The sequence below is a fragment of the Ctenocephalides felis genome, unplaced genomic scaffold (genome assembly GCF_003426905.1).
Source record: "Ctenocephalides felis isolate EL2017-DRISC unplaced genomic scaffold, ASM342690v1 CF-g0.4_SCAFFOLD_01492, whole genome shotgun sequence".
Lineage (NCBI taxonomy): Eukaryota > Metazoa > Arthropoda > Insecta > Siphonaptera > Pulicidae > Ctenocephalides > Ctenocephalides felis.
This window is the reverse complement of record NW_020537646.1, coordinates 11186636-11195244: the sequence shown is the minus strand read 5'-3', so window position 1 is coordinate 11195244 and position 8609 is coordinate 11186636.

Here is an 8609-nt window from a genome sequence, read left to right as displayed (position 1 = left end):
AGTTGTTATATTGACATATTAACAAATAATATATGAAATCTAACAAATATTGTGCTGAAATGAGTACATATTATTTATTTATTACATAAGGAGTAGAAGTAGATAGAAACAAAAAAACGTGTCAGTAAAAAATATATATTTTTCTATGTTACATTTTACATTCTACATTTATAATAAGAATTAATTATTTATTAATATATTTAAGAAAAGAATAAATTATAATTCATGGCTAATGTTTTGCTTAATAAAATATGCTCTTAAGAAACATAAACAATCAATTGTTTGATCATCAAGCTCTTTCCGTCTTTCCGATTCTACACTTGTTGGTACAATTGTAATTAAGAAATTATACATATTTTGTAGGTTCGTTCTTTTTATTCCTGTTTTTTCAAAGAAAGTAATTTCATCTTTTATTTTTTGTTCTAGACTTGGAGTTTTTTTTAACACACACACGGGTGAAGTATTTATTTTAATATTTTTTAATTACACACCAACTTAATTAACTTTGGTTTACATACTCACTTATAAATATCATAGGTTCAAATTAAACACAATATTTACACAATATTAAACAAACTATTCTTCATATAAACGTTTATTTTCCCGCAACTTTAAGATGTTATCTACACGAAATTTACACAACTGCCTACTTAAAGTTACATTTCGGCTTTATATAACATTTTATTTAGTTTAAGGGAATTCCCTTGATTTTGAATATGATCAATAGGGTTTTTTTATATGTGTGAGTGCAAGTCAAGTTATTACCCGTTCGGATTTCTCGGGAATTACTGCGATGTGTTCATTCATCGATAAAAGATTATTACAATGTTGACTATTCTTATGTTGAATGCAATAGAATTGAGAATATGATTCATTACGTGGTGTGTTTCTACTATATTAGTTATTAATATTAACTAATTATAACAATACCCTTCCCAAATTCTCAAATTGTTGTCAGTGACACGCAATTTAAACAACTGCCGTTCATACTTATGTAAAATGATTTATGTATAATAAATAAAGAATTATATCTCATCGATTGTATATTATGTTTAAAAAATTATTGATAGTGAATTCGAAGTAGGAACGAGGCACGTAAACGCATAATAACTTTTGTAAATGAACCCTTTTATTAGCTGGTCGTCACACATAATATATAAACAATCGCTTTATCTTGCCGACACCGCTTGTCGCTTATCTCACTCAGCTGAGTCAAGCACACAATAAATAGTTTGGAAACTAAAACTTGATATGTATTTTGCGTAAGTTGAATTTTTTGATAGAATTCTGGTAATACCGTAATACCGGTATTATTTGCATCAATACCGGTATTGAATACCGGACAAAAATCGTCCGGGATCCCGGTTTTCGGGATTACGGAATCCCGGTATTGTAAGCCCTAGGCATTAGTGATTTTATTCTATTTTCAAATAAAAATAAATTCAAAATATATTTCTCAATGAAAATGGCTCTTCTCGGACATTGCTACATCTAATTAAACAAAATATAATTACAAATAGATAAATTCTAATAATAAAAATTGATCATCAAGAAATTCGAGCACAACAGCTCTTAGAAAGAAAGTTGAGAATGTGAAAATAATCATATTTTTCTGAGAATAAATTTTCTACGTTTTTCAAAAAATACAAGAAAATTTATATAGAAAGAATAACTATTTTAATCGTGGTTTCAAGCATACATACATACATACACCCATACACGCCTATATAATTTTTTTTCTAAGCTACGCCAACCGCTTAGAAACACCTGAAAGGTAAAGCATTTTTTTGCTATTACTATAACTTACCCTTCGGGACGTTAAAAATTTATATAAAAAGCTTATAACTATTCTAATAATTTAGTTAAAATATAAATATCGCCATATCTTTATTGAAACTATAAATATATATGTATAAAAATTATATTTATGTATATATGTTCCTATGATAAATATATTTTAATTAATTAATGTGCATCTGCGCCAGTTGCCACAGATAAATTAACGTAACAAAAACAATTTATCATTCAATAGCATATGGTTGAAAATATTTAATATATATTTCAAATTTTGATACTATCATATGCACATTTTGCTCCTGTTACCGCTTATTATATTGTTACTGAAATGTGGAATAACATTTGCGATGTAACAACATGTCGCCCATGCATTTTATGTCGGCGGCGAGCGGTCGCCAGAGGATATCATTGCGAATAACACAAATTGCATTCACGGGACAATTATAATATGAAACACGATAAATAGAGAGAACTTCATATTAGAAATATGGCTGGTATGAAAATGGTAACTTTTACTGATGAACTGGTAGTGAATTTTATAAACAAATTTTGTTTTTAACCTGAGAAAATTATAAATTTTAGTTATGTAACTCTATTTTAATATGCTTTCTCCTTTGTCCTTGCTATTATTATCATATCTCCTATCTACCTCATATCTTAACTTGATATTTTCATTAATAGCAATATAGCAATTCAATAATTTTTGGTAATTTCTTGTTAATTTCGGAAGCTTCACATTTGGAGGCGTCCATTAAGCACGTGATCGATTTTTTAAGGATTTTTGGTCTCCCCCCTACCCCTTGGTGATACCTGGTGATATTTAAAATTCACTCTCATCCCCCACTAAACATCACGTGTATTTTTAGTTACAAGAAAAAACTGTAAAATTTTGTAAAATGGACGCCCCCTTTCCATAAATTTCAGTGGATCGAAAACTTTAATGAATACAAATATAATCGTCATTGTTTCTGTTATTTTACCAAATATCAATTTATATTTTTCTTGACATCAAATAATTAACCTAATAGGAATTTCATTATTACAGGCTGTATTATAATCAAGAGTGTATTTCCACCATGTAGAAATTGATACATTTGAAACAGAGGTCGTGTTTATGACGTTTCATATTCGGCAACATCGTTTGTTACTTTAAAGTTTAATAGGTTCACATGTGTGGTCATGTCGTGCATTTGATGTTTTGTTTGTTCGTTGTGTCATGAATATTTTACATTATTTCCAGTTTCTATATAATACGCCGTGACGCGTCGTTGCCACCGGAACACATAACAATGTTGTCCCAAAAGCGCTTGGGACATGGGACCCACCAGTAACCTACTCTTGCGAAAATAGGAACTGTTTCCTAATACTTTAGTTTTTATACGAATTGCAAATAATTTGCTTATAAATTTATTCATTGAAGCATTTAAAATATAAACGCTCTTATTGCTCAAAAAAAATGAACAATAATGGTGTCGTGCGCATGGTTTTACATTGAATTCTAGTTTACTTTTGTATAAACGACATCAAAATCTAAAACAATACAAAAATTTCACTCAAAATCATTCTTTCTTCGTAGCAGATATTCTAAACACTATTTTTATTGTTAGTTTTTTATATAATATTTTATTTAATAATATATCTATAGTTTTATTTAGATAAATTTATCTTCTGAACTAAATTTCAATTAGTTGTAATTAAAATTTTACCCCAAGGCAAGTTGCATTAACTTCCCGATACATACTATAATCAAGATAATCAATAGAAAACTTTGGTAAAATGTTCAATTGTTTATTTTACTAAAAAATAATCGATTTAATAATATAATATTCGTATGTCGTTTAAACGTACTTATTATGATGTATGTTCTACATTTAGAAGAATTGGCCCCGACCGATCATTGACTAATCGAAGCAATTCCCAACCAATCTTTCGAACGGTTTTTGAATTTTTATTTTTATTTTTATTTTACTTTTTATTTTATTTTAAGATTGTGGTCTAAAACGTAGATGAATGCTTTCTAAATTTCAAAGCAAAAAATAATAACAAAGACGAATATGCTCAAAATGAACTATTTTAAGAAAATAGATGCTTAAGAATCTATCTATTTCAAATTTTGAGGGTATGTTTATACATGTTTTGAGAATACACAGTGAAATTTTTGATATAAAATATTAAATATTTTTGAAATGACACGCAATCTCCGGCGGGCCAGTGCTGGAGTGATTGCAGCCTTGATAAAACATAATAAAAAAAATCTCGGTAAACTAGAACATATTGTCTGTACGATGACCCTCGGGCAAACAACAAAATCAAAAATTGATAAAATGGCGGCATGTTGAAAAAATTCCCAAAGTTCCCAAAATTTTGATGGGCTGCCAAAATTTATTTTTTGAACAAATCAAAAAAGTGGGGGGTCATCGTTTGGGAACTATATAAAGGAGATGCAAAAAAAAAATTTGATAGCAATCGGATCATTTGTCTTCGAGTAATCACTCCAGCAAATTCGAAAAATGTGTTTAAAGATAAAATGATCGTATACTATATACCATATATACTCTTTAAAACGGCTGTAAATCAAAAACTATTTAAGATATCAATTTGAAATTTTCGTATGTTATTTTTAAAGGTATAACTTTTCGAAATATGGAAAAATTCAAAATTGGAATTTTTAAAAATTTCACACTAGGTGTGCCTCTTGAACATAATACATAAAAGCATGTGCAGAAATATTTTAATTCTGTTTGCTCTAGTATGTCTACATATTCAGGCATAGAAGATAGATGCAATTTTGATAGATTTTTCCAAATATTTACTATCATATTTGATATCTGTCCCCCTATATAATTTTCCATTTTTACATTCTAATGAATATCGGTTGCGCAAATGGGACAAAAGCTCTCGCGATCGACGACACGAGCTTTCGTTATAGACTTCGATAAGCGCAATCTATGTGGAAACTATCGAGTGCATCTGCTTGCGGCGGAAATGCAAACATCTAAAGCTCGACTTACAAAAGCTCTTGGTTAAGGTTCGTAATATGAAACCATGAACTAGAGCATCTGCACATTGCACTATTAAACAGAAATTTGATAATGCGCAATGAAAAATGCAGAACAGTATAATTTTCAAAAATAATTTATTTTTACTTTGCACATACAAAGTATGGATATCTTACATAAATATTTTCAAGTTTTTCTCTAGTTCCAGAATACGATAAATTCATTTTAAGTATCTAAATTATAAATTGAAGGGAATCCCGTAGGGAAACCTGATGCTAGTTTTTGTATGTAGTCATTGTCTTTCATACTTAGAAATTAAAATCTTAAGTTTTGGACTTGCAATCAAATGTTTTAGAGTTGCTTGCAAAATAAAAAGAGCTGATAGAAAATAACAGAACATCGCTTGGCAAAGCATTTGTTTAGTTTCTTTTTTATGCAATTGTATATAATATGTACTACTTTGTATGCACATATTCATTTAATTCCAAACTACAAATATTTTTCAAACCATGAAATTATTCGCATCTCGACATATTGCCCACTAAAATCTAGAGGTGAATATTCATAAAGTCATATTACGAGAACAGTCATATTCATAAATTTTTATTGCATATGCGTATTTCCTTTGGGAATTCATGTCGTTATATTTTATAACAATGCTGAAATATTGCATTTCTACTCGTTTGCATACGAAGTCATATTCAAATTTAAAAATGATAGTTTTTAATTTTATTCTCATTTTATTATAAATACAGTTTTAACATATGTTGCAATTTGCATTTTCAACAGTTTCGAGGCAAATTGTATATTTATCACATTTTTTGATTATATCTATTTCAATATAATCAATTATTTTTAATCAATTGTTCATCAGCATATACATTATTTGCTTTTTGAAAAAATATGCAATAAGAAATTTTGTTCGTGCAAAAATTACTGAGAAATAAATCATATTTTATTTTAATGCAGTTCATATTAATTATTTTCTCAATTACTTATTTAAAAAGTGGAAGGATAATAATTCAACGAATAAGCCGTGACTATAAATGTCTTGTATTAAGCCAAGTAGTTTTCTTTTTACATAATAAGTATTTCTACATTTTTTAATTAAAGGTACACTTTATTATACATTTTGTTAAATCATTCCTGATTTCCTGAGTTTTTTTGCTAATAAATGCAGAAATGTTAAGAACTTGCAAAAATATTATGCATGGTGGGCTCTGCACCTGAATTGTGAACATTGTAAACCTGAATTCATTAAACTATTTGAATTCAACAAAAGGTCATTAATTACAGAAAAACGTTATTTAGTTCCACTAAAAAAATTTAAAAAAAAAATGAAATGAAAAAGTCTTTGATTTGCTAAGCAAATCCGCTATTACTTAAATGCAAACATGTACATTAACACGAGCATATACATTTAATTTCCTAAGTAAGACATAACAAAATAAAAATTGATAAAATAATTATTATAAATGTTGTATAACACCATTACATTAATTTTTTTGTAGTTTTTCTATGAATTTAAAAATATTTAAAATGTTTGAGAAAAGAAACACATCGCAGGTTTTTAGGGGGAGGGGGGGGGGTTTGTCGACAAAATATCACGTGGGGGAGGAAAGGGTGTAGTAAGATTTTACATTTTTTCTCGTAACTAAGAATACACGTGATGTTATCGGGGGAGGGGGGAGGTTTAATTTTGGATATCGCCAGTATCACCAAGGGGGAGAGAGGGTCCAAAAATCTTTCAAAAATCGATCACGTGATTAATGGACCCCCCCTAACTATGTCATCATCAGCCGAAGGGTTTTTAAACAATCTTTCTCCTTACACATTTTATTTAATTTATGATCAGACGTAATCAATCTACTCAGTACCTTAAATCACTTAGTTTTCATAGCAACAAACTTACTATTTAGTGCTCGTGCTCGTGCTCTTGTAAATTTTATCATGTCTTTAATAAAACGTCACGATGCATTAATACGCCATCGCCTGATGTTCTCGAAGAGGATTAAAGACCTATAACTTGCGATATGTTCGGCGGACTTTATAATTAATGACAACGGCTAATCCGTTGCTTCACGCAAACAACGGCGTCTATAAGTGCACTCCGGAAAACTGGAGCAGCTCGATACGGTTCATTATGCACTTCCTTTGATAGCACCACTAGAAAAATATATAGCTAACTACTTTACAAACAATATTGATACCGTATAATTAGGTAAAATTATCTTCTTTGTGAACGCAATTGAAATTTATCACTATATTGTATCAATATTATTATATTAAATTAATCATAAATAAGCTATCAATTTTTTGTAAATTTTTCTCAATAGCAATCAGAATACAGTGCAATTCTATGAGCTATTTGGCTTATGTCATTCACTCGCACATTCAAACACATATATAAATTAATCTGATGAATATTATATTGATATTTAGAGAATCACTTTAATAAGTGATCCTACTATTCTGTTCATATAAAGTTGTGGTAGTTCTAAGGGTCCTCCTTATTATCTTTGGGCAGCTATTTCTTCAGTATTCTTGAAATTAGTGTCTCAAGAAGCTGAGTGATTATAGAGTTTGTGTGATGTTCTAATTTATGAAAATATGTGACACTGTTGTATAACTCTGTTTATAAATTCAATATGAAGACCGTCGTGCAAGGTCTTATTGCTAACGAACCACGGAGCATCAGTAAGCTATCGAATTCGGAGAAATAAAAATTTGAAAAATAAAAAATGTACTTTGAAAAGTAAGGTAGAGCGGGGCTTAAAGGTCCGCGAGTAAAATAGTCCACCAACACAATAGAGTATCTCAAAAACAAATGAAGATTAGAATTTTTCAACAATAATGCTTAAAAGTAGAGAGAAAATGATGTATAACCAGCCAAAACCTTGATTCTTGCTATTTTGCTATCGGGAGATAGACGACAATGTTTGAAAACTATTTGACCCATACTAAAACTATTTTATTTCATTGTTATCTTTTTTGGTTGCGAGCACTATTGTTTAGTTTGCGGGACTTTAATATAATTTTTAATTATACGTTATACAATTGTTTTTAGGTTAAAAAAGCTATTTTACAAAAGATAAATTAAATAAATAGTTATTCCAACTCTTCTAATGAATATTTCTGACAGAATACCAGATCATCAAGGTTATAGACAGTGGTTATTACAGTATATCTCTGTAAAAAATGTACCTATGAAATCTATATTATGCATTGGTTGAATAATGTAGCTATTATTTCGTAAAATCTTTCCGAATTTGCAAATAAGGCATGTGAACTGTTTACCCCCTGGATGTTTCATTTTACCTCACCTATGGGGTAAAAAGAACCAGTTGACTTGAATTTTTGAACAACAGCAGAAAAAGTACATTTCAACAATGATAAAGCTGGGAGATTTACTGGAAATAGTCAGATAGTTGTTTGTTTAAAATGTTTTTTATTTGTTGTGATATAATTGTTGTGGTTTTCACCACATAATTGCTCAAAATCAAATTGGACCTTTATGCTCCGCCTTATTCTAATTGAATATTACATTTCACAAAAATATCAATTAATTTTAGAATTTAACCAAAAATTTAGAATTTAATTTTTTTATATAATACAATTTATAAGAAACTCAGAATTTTTGAATAAGAAGCTAACAATTTCAAAAATCAAGATTAAGATTTTATACATTTTTTAAAAATTTTATTGATTTTTTCTGCATTACTGTATTTAATTATTTCTGCTTCTGTCTCTTCTGCTCATAATTATATGTATATTACAATATTGCTTTTGCACTAACCTATTTTTTTCTTCTAT